Raw genomic sequence first — 15,931 nt, forward strand, 5'->3', positions numbered from 1 at the left:
CGACTCTCTATGTCAAACCATTCCAAAGTTATAGCAGAAAATCGGGACAACCAATCAGAAGAAGGGGCGGGGCTAATTAAGGCCAACGAAGCTTAAGGACTCATTACAGAGTCCCATGACACCACCCACAACTCTCTATGTCAAACCATTCAAAAGTTATGGCAGAGAAAAGTATTCTAGGGGGCGCTGTTGAACTGTTAGGCCACGCCCATTAATGCAAACCATGAAATATCAAATTTATCACCAAGTCTGGCTTGCATGCAAAATTTGGTGACTTTTGGAGAACTATCAAATATGGACCAATCACATGAAGGGGGGGCGCGCCTTTTGGCGTCTAGCGTCGCCACGGTAACACTTTTGAAAGAGAAAAGTAATGCGAGAAAAGTAATCTATCTAGATAGATAGATAGATAGATAGATAGATAGATAGATAGATAGATAGATAGATAGATAGATAGATAGATAGATAGATAGATAGATAGATAGATAGATAGATAGATAGATAGATAGATAGATAGATAGATAGATAGATAGATAGATAGATAGATAGATAGATAGAGCAGTGCTGCTGGGAATCAGGGTAATTTATTTCAAATGTTTTATTATTATCCTCCATCTCTGTTCCTTTTTTATTCAGTGATTAAATTATCTTTGATCTGATATTATTTTATTTATTTCACGTTTCATTGTTTTATATTTCTCTCTGATCTCATCTTTGACTTTCCTTTCTCTTTTCAGAGCTGTTGGAAAAACTTTTGCAACTTTTGTTTCCCCGGTGAAATCAAGAATGACTGGCCCCTAGTGGTCAGTAGAGGACCTGCAGGTCCGGATCCAGACCTTAGTGTTCTGTAGAGGAACTGCAGGTCCAGGGGGCATGCAGTGTGTGAGTGAAGCCCTGATCCGCCACCCGTCACACGGACAACACATGACCACTGTGTCAGGACATCCTGCTCGTTTTCCCTCGACCCCTTCACCGTTCTCGCCGTCCCTGCCGTCGTGACGGCGAGGGACCTCCTCGTCCTGCTGCAGACCTGATAAGAAGAAGTAAAAATAACCGTCTGCTGGTGATGGCTGGTGTCTGTGTGTGATTAGGGGCCAGACCCCGCTGCAGGTGAGCCTCCCGAAGATAAGGGAACCTGATTTACTCGCACATTTCTCACCGGCGAACAGACCTGCGGAGAGCGTCAGGAGCAGCGGGTGACGAGGTGGAGTAGAGGGAAGATGGAGGGAGAATAAATAAGCAGCCGCGAGGTCTAAACCGGAGCGATAATAAGAGGAAGTAACTCATATGCTCTGTCCCAGTTTGCTGTCGTAGTGTCCTTGGACAAGACACCTTACCCACCTTGCCCCGTGTGAATGTGTTTGAATGTGTATGAATGTTGGTGGTGGTCGGGGGTCCGTTAGGCGCGATATGGCAGCCACGCTTCCGTCAGTCTGCCCCAGGGCAGCTGTGGCTACAAACGTAGCTACCACCACCAGTGAGGATGTGTATGAATGAATAATGATCTCTGTAAAGCGCTCTGGGTGCCTTGAAGGGCGCTATATAAATCCAAGTCATTATTATTATTATTATTGTTATTATTATTATTATTATTATTATTATTATTATTATTATTATTATTATTATTATATGAAGGCGGCTGAGCTGCAGAAACTTTAAAGGGGTTTTAGATTGGCTGGTTTTGTTTGTGAGTCGACTTCCTGTTCATCCTTGACCCGCCGCAGAGACGCAACGCCTCCGACTTCCCTCATCTGGCCCCGCAGAGCCCACATCTGGTCCTGCTCGCAGCAGATCCAGACAAATACGTCGCTGTTAACACTGGCGGAGGATCCCGGGGCGGATTGGAGGCAGGTTTGCCAGGTGGAACTGGGTTTCAGCGCGGACTCCCCTCCAGCGCCTCCAGGGAACGACGCTATTGTTCCTGTTTGGCTTTATTTTGAGGTTTTTGGGAAGAACTCAGGAAGACAAACGTGTGGTACCAGTGCCACTTTCATCCCGACAGCTGCATCCGGTTTAGGAGCAAACCTCCAGTAACCTTCGTGCTAAAACGCCCAGACCTGCAGCAGAAACAAAGATATTTACAGAATCATAATTAATCACAGTTAGATGTGACAATTAGAGGTGTGGCCAAGCTGAAATAACAAACTGTGACTGACATATGGTGGGCATGTTCCAGGCCTGTTAGCTCCGCCCATTTGCAACATGGAACACAACCAGTGCAACTGTGAGAAACCTTGGTGTTGTTTTCGATCAGGATTTGTCGTTTAAACCATATGTTAATCAGGTTTGTAAAATAGCGTTTTTCCATCTCCGTAATATTGCAAAAATTAGGAAAATCCTCTCGCAGAGTGATGCAGAAAAACTAGTTCATGCGTTTGTATCTTCTAGACTGGATTACTGTAATGTGTTGTTAGCAGGATGTCCAAGTAATTTGTTGAATAGGCTCCAGCTGATCCAGAATGCAGCAGCACGAGTACTGACAGGAATCAGCAGGAGAGACCACGTCTCTCCAGTGTTAGCGTCGTTCCATTGGCTACCTGTAAAATTCTGAATCCAATTTAAAATTTTATTACTTGCATATAAAGCCCAAAACGGCTTAGCTCCGCAGTATTTACAAGACCTGATAGTGCCTTATGTTCCTGGCAGAGCTCTCCGCTCTCAGAGTGCAGGTTTACTTGTAGTTCCTAGAGTATCTAAATGTAGATTTGGAGGGCGGGCGTTCTGCTATCAGGCACCATTACTATGGAACCAACTTCCAATCTGGGTTAAGGAGTCTGACACCACCTCCACCTTTAAAACTAAACTTAAAACCTTTCTGTTTAGTAAAGCCTATAGTTAGTGTTTAGTAAACCTCTAGCTGGTGTTGGTAAATCTCTAGGTAGTGTAAACTCTAGTGTGTTAGAGTCAGTAGTCATAGTTGCAGCTATAGAACAAGACTATAATAGTTAGTCTCAAATATAGCTTCACGGTAGATATGCTGCTATAGGCCTATGCTGCAGGGGGGCACCGACATGATCCGCTGGGCGGTGCCTCTCACCCTTCTTCTCCTCTCCTTTTCTCTGCCTCTCTTCTCCATTACCATTTTTATTTATTATAAATATCTCATAACTATCGTTTTTGTCCATCGTTCCTGTAGTTTCTTGTGCCGGGCCCCCTTTCTTCTCTTTTGTGCATGTTTGCAGGCCGGAGCCTCGGGAGCTGCGTTCTGGCCTGCGGTCCCGGTGTCCCCCCACCCCCCCCACCCCCCCCCAATCCCCGGTCATCCCGTTGCTGCTTCCACCTGCCTACGTGGATGTCTGCTGTGTGCTGCTGACGCCCCCCCCTCTGATCATCCCGTTGCTGCTTCCGCCTGCCTGTGCGCCACCATCTTCAAGTCCCTCCGATTGTGCCGGGGGGGTTCCCATCACGTCTTTCCGCCATCGTTGTTGTCTGAGGTTCGGAGTTCATTAAAACTGACTGTCTATCGCAGTTACTTTTACTAAAGTGTGAATTTTTGTACTGATTCTTTGACATCCTTCTATGTTGATGAGGGAAAGATACCAGCGGAGATCTTAGAGCAGCTGCATATCCTACGGACAGTGTTATAAAAGCATTTGTTCAACACCGATCTTATCTTATCAGTCTTCCAAGGATCAAAACTTTTTTTTTCTCTAACAAGACTGTAAATAGGTTTATTTCTGTCCTGATGCTTTCTTCTCAAATTTGTCCAAATGAGTCAGAATTCATTGATGCAGTGATTTAACCTTCACAGACGGTTCTGTTACCTTCTCCAGCCTGTTGAGCATCAACAGAAGACCTAACATCAACTCTGCCTTCAAACCACTCACTCATCACGGCCATCGTTTAATTTATTATGTATATTTTTGTAGATAAACATGATAAAAATCATCTGATCTTAGTGGGTCCTACTGTTTTAACTATGCATGAATTATATAACAAACATGAAGCCAAAAAATAAGAAAAGAATCGTGCCGGCAATCCTAAATTCCGTGTCCATGCAACATTAGCTGTCTTGTGTTCCCGCTTCTTTGACACATGCCGTCCTCTCATGGACAAGAGGAGGACTCAAGAGCACCAGCTGTTCTCTCTGATAATATGCCAGTTTCAAAGGCGCTTTTCTGTTGAAAGTTGCTTTTAACCAACTACAGGCATTTATACACAATAATCATGTTTGTGAAAGGTTTTAGGCTCATTTTTAAATCACATCGTAGCAGAAAAACGGCTCCTTTAACCCTCACAAGGCACCGAGGCCCTCAGGTACCTCAGAACGCTCACCCAGCTATTAGCGCCTTAACGGCCTTCTTTTTACTGTCGACTCTGGTAAACCTGCTGTTTTGGACGTGTCTGCAGCATCTGATATGGCGGATCACATGTCAAGACTTGAACAACTTGTTCAAGCTACAGATTTAAAGTGGATCATGTGGTACCTGTCGGACCCGTTGGACGGAAAAGGTTCACTTCTCCTTCAGCTCCCTTGACTTACGGGGTTCCTCAAGACTCTATTTTGGCCCCCATGTTACTCTCATTGTACAGTATATGTTGCTTCTGAGGTCTATATTTAGGAAGCATAATTCATTCATTGTTTGCTGATGATATCCTGGTTTATAGGCCCATCAGGTCAGAGAGCAACTCTTCACTACAGCCTTCGTTAGACTGAAAGACTAGAGATGCACCGAGGTGACCGATCGGGATCGGTCAATAGTGCCCCTATCGGTTTTGATCAGCATTCTCAATATTATAGCTCAAAACAGGCCGATACGATGACATTTGCAACAACAAACCGCTGCCTGCACGTGGGTTCTCACATCTCAGACCCAGGTCTTCTAAGGGGGCGTGGCAGTCTCTACAGAACATCAACACTGAAAATGGCGTCGCCAGTATGGGAGTTTTACAATGTCCGAAAAGGACAACAAATTTGCAGTTTGCAAGGTGAGTAGGAGATACCCCTAGGAGGAATTTTACAAAAGAATTTCAACACAACGAAGCTGATAAGACATTTAAACGTTTCTCACTCGAAGGAGTATATTAAGTTGTCAAAGTCGGCTGTTGCTAAGGCAGCGAAAGAAAAGGAGGTGCAGCAACACTGCTAACTCAGCTGTAACAGGGACAAGGTAAACAGCAGCAGCCTTGATCATCAGCCGCTTTCTGTTGTAGAAGACATCGGGTTTAAACGCGTCATTAGCAGCTTGGATCCGCGGTACGCGCTGCAGAGTCGTAAATATTTCACTGATGAAATCCCATCGGAGTTATACCAACTATACATAGTCACATCCAACCCTAACCCTCACGCAGGACGACAGTCGTGTCAGTCGGCTTCACGAGTGACATTTGGAGTTCTAGTGTGAAGAACACGCAGCGGATGATATCGCTAAAGCTTTCGCAAAGCTTTCGCAAAGCTTAATAATTCATAATTCATTTTTTATTTAAATATTTAATTCCTTTTTCCACAGGAAAACTAAGGTTTATAGTTTACAACTTTTATCAACTCTAAGAATGACATGTCTACTGTCGTCTGTGTTGGTGCACTGCACATGTTGTGTTTTGCACATAATAACTGCCACAGGAAAGCTTAAGCTAGTAAACTACACTTAATCTACACTCTCTGTAAGCGAGTCCAAGTCGTTTCAAAGAGTCTCTAGAGGGTGAAATATTGCATATTGCCTCGGCCTGCAATAAAACAGTCAATTCATACTTTCTCATCTCCTACGTTTTATACCTAATAATACAATGTCAGTGATGTGTACATGAGACAACAATATTGACGAATTTATGGATTTCACGTTGTGATCGGCAATATCGGGATCGGCAGATGTTTTTGGTGATCGGTGATCGGTCTTCAAAATCCTGATCGGTGCATCTCTATGAAAGACCTGAAAATTTTGGCCCTTTGGCCTCATGTAGCCGCTCCGCTGTCGGGATCTTGGACAGCTCTCTTAAGTTGGACCAACAGATCAATGATGTGGTAAAATGAAGATTGTTTCCACCTCCGGCTCGTTGCTAGGGTGAGGCCCAGTCTCCCTGCAAGGATCTAGAAAAGGTCATTCAGGCCTCTGTTAGCTCACGTTGCGACTCCTGTACCGTGTCGCCTCTGTGACGTCTACTGGTGGGTCAGAAGAAACGTGATTATATTGCTCCAGTCTCGGCTCTCCGCCCGATTCTGAATTGATTTAAGATTTTATTATTGTATTAAGTTTTAAATGGAGTCAAACCTCCTGCACGTCCAGTAAGATCGCTGGGGTCAACCAGCCAGCTGCTTCTGGACGTTCCGCTTTAATCTGAAACATCTTAGTTATGCTACTACAGAGAGAGACTGCTGGGGGACCTCCCATGATGCACCTCTCCTCACCCTGTTCTCTTCTACTCCAGCTCTATTAATTACTCTATTGTTGTTGTTGTGAACCCATGTTCCTTCCCGGTGGATGCTGCTCCTGACTGGTTCTGCCAGAGGTTTCTCCCTGTTAAAGGGGGAGGGCAGGAATCTTATTTAGCTATGGGTCATATTTATGCAGAAACTCAGACAATTCTGTGGTTTTCTTTGAATGTTTTGCCCACAAGTGACTTCATTAGGAGCCCAAAACCGAGGCTGCACACATGTCTGTGAGTTTCTTAAAGACAGCAAGGCTCCTCTGGGTTCAGACTTCAGGAGTCCTTGGGGAGCACTACTCTTAAAACATGAATCCTCTGCAAAAACCTGACAGCGCGATCAGAATCGGCCCCCGCGTTGCGAGCTGCGCCCGCCTCGGGTCGCCTCTGTGATCAGGTGAAGAAAGCAAGTGTTTGGCTGATTGTGTGCAACTCTGCCGGGTGAAACTACACCCCGGTACGAACCAGGCGCGTAGCCAGTAATGGGCCTGGGTGGCACTGGCCCACCCACATTACTCACTTGCCCACCCAGCCAACTTTGATCAAAATACATGTTTCACATAAACATATTCTAAAAAATTATATGAGAAAATGTATAAATATAAACGTGATTTGTTGTTGACTTGTGTTCACCCTTTTTATTTTTTTTCTTCTGATTAAAACAGAACTTTTGAAACAAGTTGTAGGGAGCCTCGGGACATAATTGATTGCTCTGGTTCCGACAGACTGAGCTGCCTTTAGCCAGCAGGCTACCTGGTGTTGCAGCCGACTTTATCGCCACAACAATGGCTAAACAGAGTTCATTGATTAGTTATTTAAAAAAAACAAAACTTGAATTAGACACGCCACTGCTGTTTGGGTTTATGTTTAGTTGCCACTTTGTACAGTTAAATTGTTAATTATTGTGTTGTACGCTAGAGAGCCAATGCGCTGCCAGTTCAGCAAATAGGCTACAATAGTGGCCAATAAGCTACTGGCCTATATAGACAAGTTTTCATGCTCTGTTGGTTGAGCATGTTGTGTTTAACTGTCATAATGCATTTGTAATGCAGATTACAAAGTAACATTGACACTGCCTTTAATCTGTCTGTCATGTTTTCTGCTTAAACGTTTTTATAAGTCCGCATTTTCTGGGACAATATGGCCCACCCAAAAAATATTTCTGCCTACGCCACTGGTACGAACACGGCGCCGGCCGGCGGGTCTGGCCCTGGAGGAGCGTTGACAACCGCAGCGCCTCCCACCCAGGATGACCCCCCAGTTGCATGATAAAGGGAGGCGTTTCCGAGAAGACTCTTCTCTCTTTCACGCTTTGTCCTGGGATACAAAAACGCCTGAAACAATGACTTGTGACGTCTGACGGCAGAGATGTGCACGTAGACGCCCCGCGGGGTCAGCGCTGGTGGGACGGCGGCAGGCGGGTGGGCCCGTCCGTGCATGTGCTGAAGGAGGGAGGGTACGGCTCTGAACCTACATCATTTAAAGCGTGGTTGTCACGTCCTGAATGGACCGGAGACCTTTTCTCTGGGCTGTTGTTCTCGGGGTTCATGTGCAAATGACAGTTCAGCCAAAAACGCTTCCTTGTGAACAAAGAACCCCACAATCAAACGGAGGGCAGGAGGGTGATTTCAGTGTGTTAAAATCTACATATGAAGAGAAGGGGAAGTCATCGGAGGGAAAAATACGAGCGATGAACTGTCCTCCCCGGTTCAACAGCGGGATTTATGTTGATGAGAACATTTTAGTCCCTCTTGAACCGCAGAAACCCTCCTGGTCCAGAGCCAAAGCCCTGAGGGCCAAATAAAACTGTTTATTTGTTCTACAATTTATGTTCCTTCTACCAAGAACCAACACGAGGAAGTATGAACATGTGCAGTTCCTCCACCGACCACTAAGGTCCGGATCCGGAACTCCAGTTCATCTACTGACCACTAGGGGCTTCATAGCCGTCTCTCTTGATATTTGTCCAACTTTACAGCAAAATTAATCACATTCATTGTCTGGTATTAGATACCCTTTTGGTCTCCATAGCAACATCCTTGTAAACTGGATGGGAAGAATTCGTATGCAGCTCATGAGCTAAGAGGATATGAAGCAGAAAAGGGTCCAGGGTGAGGAGGTCCAGGGTGAGAAAGTCCAGGGTGAGAGGGTCCAGGGTGAGAAGGTCCAGGGTGAGGAGGTCAAGGGTGAGGAGGTCCAGGGTGAGAAGGTCCAGGGTGAGAAAGTCCAGGGTGAGGAGGTCCAGGGTGAGAAGGTCGAGGGTGAGAGGGTCCAGGGTGAGAAAGTCCAGGGTGAGGAGGTCCAGGGTGAGGAGGTCCAGGGTGAGGAGGTCCAGGGTGAGAAAGTCCAGGGTGAGGAGGTCCAGGGTGAGAAGGTCCAGGGTGAGAAAGTCCAGGGTGAGAAAGTCCAGGGTGAGAAGGTCCAGGGTGAGAAAGTCCAGGGTGAAAGGGTCGAGGGTGAGAGGGTCCAGGGTGAGAAGTTCCAGGGTGAGGAGGTCAAGGGTGAGAAGGTCCAGGGTGAGGAGGTCAAGGGTGAGAAGGTCCAGGGTGAGGAGGTCCAGGGTGAGAAAGTCCAGGGTGAGAAGGTCCAGGGTGAGAAGGTCCAGGGTGAGAGGGTCCAGGGTGAGAAAGTCCAGGGTGAGGAGGTCCAGGGTGAGGAGGTCCAGGGTGAGAAAGTCCAGGGTGAAAGGGTCGAGGGTGAGAGGGTCCAGGGTGAGGAAGTCCAGGGTGAGGAGGTCCAGGGTGAGGAGGTCCAGGGTGAGGAGGTCCAGGGTGAGGAGGTCCAGGGTGAGAGGGTCCAGGGTGAGAGGGTCCAGGGTGAGGAGGTCCAGGGTGAGGGGGTCCAGGGTGAGGAGGTCCAGGGTGAGAGGGTCCAGGGTGAGAGGGTCCAGGGTGAGGAGGTCCAGGGTGAGGAGGTCCAGGGTGAGAGGGTCCAGGGTGAGAGGGTCCAGGGTGAGGAGGTCCAGGGTGAGAGGGTCCAGGGTGAGAGGGTCCAGGGTGAGAGGGTCCAGGGTGAAAGGGTCGAGGGTGAGAGGGTCCAGGGTGAGGAAGTCCAGGGTGAGGAGGTCCAGGGTGAGGAGGTCCAGGGTGAGGAGGTCCAGGGTGAGGAGGTCCAGGGTGAGAGGGTCCAGGGTGAGAGGGTCCAGGGTGAGGAGGTCCAGGGTGAGGGGGTCCAGGGTGAGGAGGTCCAGGGTGAGAGGGTCCAGGGTGAGAGGGTCCAGGGTGAGGAGGTCCAGGGTGAGGAGGTCCAGGGTGAGAGGGTCCAGGGTGAGAGGGTCCAGGGTGAGGAGGTCCAGGGTGAGAGGGTCCAGGGTGAGAGGGTCCAGGGTGAGAGGGTCCAGGGTGAGAGGGTCCAGGGTGAGAGGGTCCAGGGTGAGAGGGTCCAGGGTGAGGAGGTCCAGGGTGAGGGGGTCCAGGGTGAGGAGGTCCAGGGTGAGAGGGTCCAGGGTGAGAGGGTCCAGGGTGAGGAGGTCCAGGGTGAGGAGGTCCAGGGTGAGAGGGTCCAGGGTGAGAGGGTCCAGGGTGAGGAGGTCCAGGGTGAGAGGGTCCAGGGTGAGAGGGTCCAGGGTGAGAGGGTCCAGGGTGAAAGGGTCGAGGGTGAGAGGGTCCAGGGTGAGAAGTTCCAGGGTGAGGAGGTCAAGGGTGAGGAGGTCCAGGGTGAGGAGGTCAAGGGTGAGGAGGTCCAGGGTGGGGAGGTCCAGGGTGGGGAGGTCCAGGGTGAGGAGGTCCAGGGTGGGGAGGTCCAGGGTGAGAGGGACCCCCCTGGACACTTACATCTGGAACCCCCTGGACACCAGCATCTGGAACCCCCTGGACATCAACATCTGGACCCCCCTGGACACCAACATCTGGACCCCCCTGGACGCTAATATGTGACGCTAAGCCAGGCTCAGTTTAATTTCCTCAGAAATCAATGGCAGTTGATGGTTCTCCCCAGACGATTTTTACGTTTGGTATGATGAGTATCCATGACAACTGCAATTTGTTTACACGTGGACACGTTAAGGACAAAATACATCAAAGATGTAGAACAGGAGAAAGGCAGTGGCAAAAATAAGATCCTGCAGCGTGGAAACACCTTCCTCACGTTACGATATTGCTTCTATAAATATGCAGATGATGACGTTTAGTCACATCAGTTGATTTTACTGAAAAAGTGTTGAAAGTAGTAAAATGCCCCCGTGCAGGCTGTGCCATTGGGACTCCTCCAGAATTGTTCTGCCTCAGTTAGCTCATTTGAAACCTTTTTGTCCAGTTCTGTTAGTGTGTGAACTCCTGTCAGACGGAGTTTCCAGATCTGTGTGATTACTGGATGCTGGGCTCAGACATACTGTAACTCCTGCTGTCAATCAGCGGGCTCCGGTTTCCTGTGCTGTTGTGGCACAAGCTCCTGGAACAATGATGAGTAATGAGGCTGGAGCTGGGCGCCCACAGCCCCCGCCATCATCTGCTTTCAAGAGCCCACTGGAAACGGCCATAAAGTCTTCCCTAACTGCAAAAGAGGTGAATTAGTGGCCCCCGTGCGGAGTCAGAACTGGGTCACGTTGCGGCGTCTGGCGGTTTTACACATCACCTTGTTAACAGGAGATGAAAGAGACCACCAGCCGAGCATTAGTTAGTCACCGACTCAGGCTGCTGTGTTCTGCATTTTCTCCTCTTCTGCTGAGTTTACCTGCAGATGTTGACAAGCTTTCAAACCAGACGTGGTCGTGCAAAATCTGTGTGCGATGCAGTTGTAGGTTTGTCATCAGCCGAGAGTTAAAGATGTGGTTTTGTTTTTTAGACATTTAGATAAATAGCGCTAGTAACGGCCAGCTGCACGGTTGGCTTCAGGTTGACTTAGCTGTGCTTTAACGCCACTCTGTGCAGCAGTACCGCATCTGACCACACGGAGGCGTCTGGTTCTGCTGTGGTGGCGTGCTAGCGATGGCGTGCTAATGAGTGGGGACAGTCCGGCACGTTTCCTAAAACCACTTTGTCCCACTAGAGGTGCACATTACCGGCCTTTTATTTGTTCCTAAGGTTAGAACATAAACTTTTGACGAGACTAGGGTTCTCATCTGTGGAACAGCCTACCAGGGAACCTAAGGGCCGCAGAGACTGTTGACATTTTTAAAAAGAGGCTCAAAACCTTCCTTTTTAGTTCAGCTTATAACTGGATTTGTTTATTTTATTAGTGTGGTTTAGTTTATTGTTATCTAATTAGGGCCCGAGCACCTTCAGTGCGAAGGCCCTATTGTATCTGTAGGAATTTTCCTTCTTTTCCTTATTTTTCTTCTTCCGACGAAATGAGGGCCTTTTTGCCCCCCTAAACGTGCCCCAAAAGTCACCAAATTTTGCACGCAAGGCAGGCCTGGTGAAAAATTTGATATTTAATGGTTTGCATTAATGGGCGTGGCCTAATGGCTCAAAAGCGCCCCCTAGAAAACTTTGTGCCTCAAGCCCCACAATACGGTTTGACGTACATGCACGGAAATCAGTAAACACCTGTATCATGTCACAACTTAAAGAAAAGTCTCTTGGCGCCATGGCCGAAACCGAACAGAAAGTCGGCCATTTTGAATTAATCGTGTAATTTTGGTGCAATTCATGCCATTCCTTCGGCAGTTAATACGGCCAGAACCATAACGTGCACCCAGGTGTGTTATACATCAAAATGTGCGTCTCCATCCTGCGATAACGCGCATTACTTTTCTCAAAAGCGTTCAGTCAAAAGCGTTACCTTGGCGATGATAGATGCCAAAAAGTGCGCCCCCGCTTCATCTGATTGGTCCATATTTGATAGTTCCTACTTTCTGCCATAAATGTTTAATGGTTTGACTTAAAGACTCGTGGGTGGTGTCATCGGACATGGTTTAGAGTCCTTAACCTTCATTGGTGTAAATTAGGGGGGGTATATGTGTGCTGTGTGGGTATTAAAGTGAGGAAGTGTGCGAAAATGACCAGATGTGTTTGTAATCATGATGACTGTGTTTTTCTATGTTAAATGTTGATTTTATTATGTAAAGCATAATCAAACATGTTACTCGTGTATGAAAAGTGCTACATAAATAAAGATTTGATTTGATTTGATAACTTACAGTTCCTCTACTAACCACCAGGTTAAAAAAGTCCAACTTTCCAGCAGAAATACACATATTTACATCTCCATGACAACTGTACAAGGAATTGGTCTTTGTATGGGACTCATCTGGTAACAATATGTAATGCCACGTATTAGGAGAAAAGTCTTTTGATTGATGGCTGGCACAGCCACTGGCTAGCTGTCATCACTTTAGCTACTTACCTCTTTCTTTACTTGACTTCTGAGCTGTGAACAGATATCTGACGGAGCATGGTCGTTCTTTTTAAAGAGAACATGGCCTGCAATGTTGTTAATGGAGACAGCTGGAGTGCCAACAGCTCGAGAGGTTTTAACCGCTCGCAGAGACGGCTCTTCTGTTTGGGCTGCCTTCTCCTCAGATCATTTGAGGACCCTCTAAAGCTGACTAATAGGACTAATCTCAACTACGACATCAGAAATCAATTCTGCCAGAGCTGAAATATGAACCGACAGAGATCCGGAGGGACCTCCACTCCTTCGGCAGGCAGGTCTGGATCCAAACCCTAGTGGTCAGTGGAAGAACTGCAGGTTTGGATCCAGACCCTAGTGGTCAGTAGAGGAAGTGCATATATTATCGGTTTACCAAGCTGAGTGTTCAACCTCCGACATAACCTTTATTTCTTCCTGTTTAAGAGAACCTCCCATGTAATTAACCTTTGAGAGCGGCACAGCTGCAGGCCTGCCCTCCTCCCACCCTAAATGTCACAACCAAAGGCTGGAAACATCTCTCCTCAGACCCGGCCAGGGAAGCTCCCACAGGAGCCTGTTTATGCATCCATGCCGTAAAACTATAATGCATAAACATTGCACATAATCATACACAGATTTATCCCATCAGAGGAGCTTTGTTTTGATTCAGTCTTACGAGAGTCTTACTTTAGTGTTAGTCTTTAATATATTTTATTTATCACTTGAGATCAACACTTTTCTTAAAGTGTATATGGGTACAAGTTTAATCATTTTTGGGATGTAATTTTTCAGTAATTATGAAAAACCTACAGTGAAATTAGGTTTTTATGCACCAGGGGATGAAGAAATCCTCAGCAGGTCAGGCTGTTGTGACACTAAGATGATCACCAAGACAAAATGTAGAGGCACCCACTTAAGCAGCAATAATGTTGAAATACTGTTTCCTGGTGGACTTCATCGGCGTCTCTCATAGCTGCTGAGGAATTCTGGACTGCTGTTCTTTCCGGTTTTTTGGATGTTCCCGTCTTCACGGCTCTCTGGAGGTCCCACCACAGCATCCCAACCAGGTTCAGGTCTGGACTTCCACCGGGTCAGTCCAAAACCTCTATTTTTGATCATTCTGATGTGGATCTGCTGCTGTGTTTTGGATAATTTTCTGTCATATGACGGTCAAGGAAGCATCCAAGTCCACTCTCTAGTGTTCATCAGGAATTCTGTAAATGGACAACAGAGAGATCAGTTTACATTTAAAACTCACTTTCTGGTGTTCAGCTCAGTCACCAGCCAGAGGATTAATTAAGGGCTGCATGCAGACAGATTAGTGAGTTTGGTCTCAGCTCTTCGTTTTCACTGAGGACGAACTGAAGAAGCCACAGCCAGCAGAACATAAAACCCAACTGACAGACAAATAACCGCCATGGGGGACTGTTTGCACCCACGCGAGATAGAAGAAAAGACCCAAACAGATTTAATGGTTAGTCCAAGTATTACATAATGCCATTAAATATTGGACTAGTCCCCTTATTATTATTATTATTATTATTATTATTATTATTATTATTATTATTATTATTATGGGCATGCACTACAATAATCAAGCAAGCATAGCAATTCAACCTTTTACTAACATAAAAAAAGAAAACACCCCCCAAGAACCTCCCTGAAAATAAATTGAGAAAAAAAACACCCGAAAAAATAAGAAAAAAAACATTTTTACAATGCGAAAGGTTCTGGTTGTTTTCACCCCGAAAATAACCAGAACTTCACCCCCTGCGAATGGTCCATTAACCAACCATCCTCTAACCGTCCTCCAACCGTCCTCAAACCAGCTCTCACTGCATGGGTCAGAAGTGCCACGGCAAAGATAACGAATACTTTCAGGAACCGCAGAGAAAGAAAGACAGAGATCCTGTTGGTTGGCAAACACAGTTGTGGTGATATATTACATCACCACAACCCCCCCAAGGCTCACTGCTCATAAAATGCAAAAACGTGTACATTTATCTCCCTGTGATCAAACCTTTGTTTTGCTTCGTTCGACTGCCGGACGTCAGTCACCAGAGAGGGATCAAGCCCGTCTACCCAGAACGCCAAGATTTCATTTAATAGGAAACCAGATGTGCATCTGAATCACGTTTTATCCACAGAACACCCAGCGCCGACCTGTCCCCTCCCTGCCTCTTTTTTTCTTAAACCCTTCACGGCGTGATGAAATTGACTTCTGAGTAAATTAAACATGAATACTGGTCTTCTAGTACTCAGACACCTTCACGAGAGAAAGGAGATTCATAAATACGTTCAAATACAAACCTTTGTCTCCAGAGTGTCCGATATAGATTGTACAAATTTAGTTTTCAAGTGTTTGGCTGGACGCTCGTCTCCAGAGGCAACGGGCTCAAATTAAAAACTAATAAAGACATCCAGAGGATCCTCCACATGCAACCAGACTTATGTTAGAGCTTCATACAATTAAAAGATAGTAGAAACAAAAATTATTCAAAGAACCACAGTAATTAGCTGGCTGGATCCAGACCTGCGGTTCCTCCACAGACCACCAGGTTCTGGATCCAGACCTGCGGTTCCTCCACAGACCACCAGGTTCTGGATCCAGACCTGCGGTTCCTCCACAGACCACCGGGTTCTGGATCCAGACCTGCGGTTCCTCCACAGACCACCGGGTTCTGGATCCAGACCTGCGGTTCCTCCACAGACCACCGGGTTCTGGATCCAGACCTGCGGTTCCTCTCCAGACCACCAGAGGCGGAAATCCCGAGCCAGGAAGAGGAAAGCATCCGGGTGAGCTGTCTGCTGCTCACTGATGGGTTGGTACAGGTCCATTCAGAACATCGCTCCTGCTGCTCCTGCACATGTTAGATGTTCTGGAGATAAAGAGGCCGGACTGAGATGGTTTGGACGTGTACAGAGGAGAGACAGCTAGTTTACTTGGAAGAGGATGCTGAGGTGGGAACTACCAGGCAGGAGGCCTAGAGGAGGACCAAAGAGGAGATATAAGGATGTAGTGAAAGACGTGTGAGAGACGAAGATGCAGAGGTGGGTGGAGACGGATGACTTCCTGCGACCACCGCTGAAGGGAGCAGCCGAGAGGAAAAGAAGAATACGGTGTTTGTCATTAGGGGGTTTCAACATGTGGATGGATGCAGTCTTAGCTTAGTTTTGAGTGTCCGAGCAAGGCGCTGCAACTCAACAGGTGAGCGCAATTGGACTGATAACAGCTCGAGCCAGAGACACGTGCACCCGCTTGCAGACACACCTCTCG

This window comes from Cololabis saira, chromosome 9 (assembly GCF_033807715.1).
Source record: "Cololabis saira isolate AMF1-May2022 chromosome 9, fColSai1.1, whole genome shotgun sequence".
Lineage (NCBI taxonomy): Eukaryota > Metazoa > Chordata > Actinopteri > Beloniformes > Belonidae > Cololabis > Cololabis saira.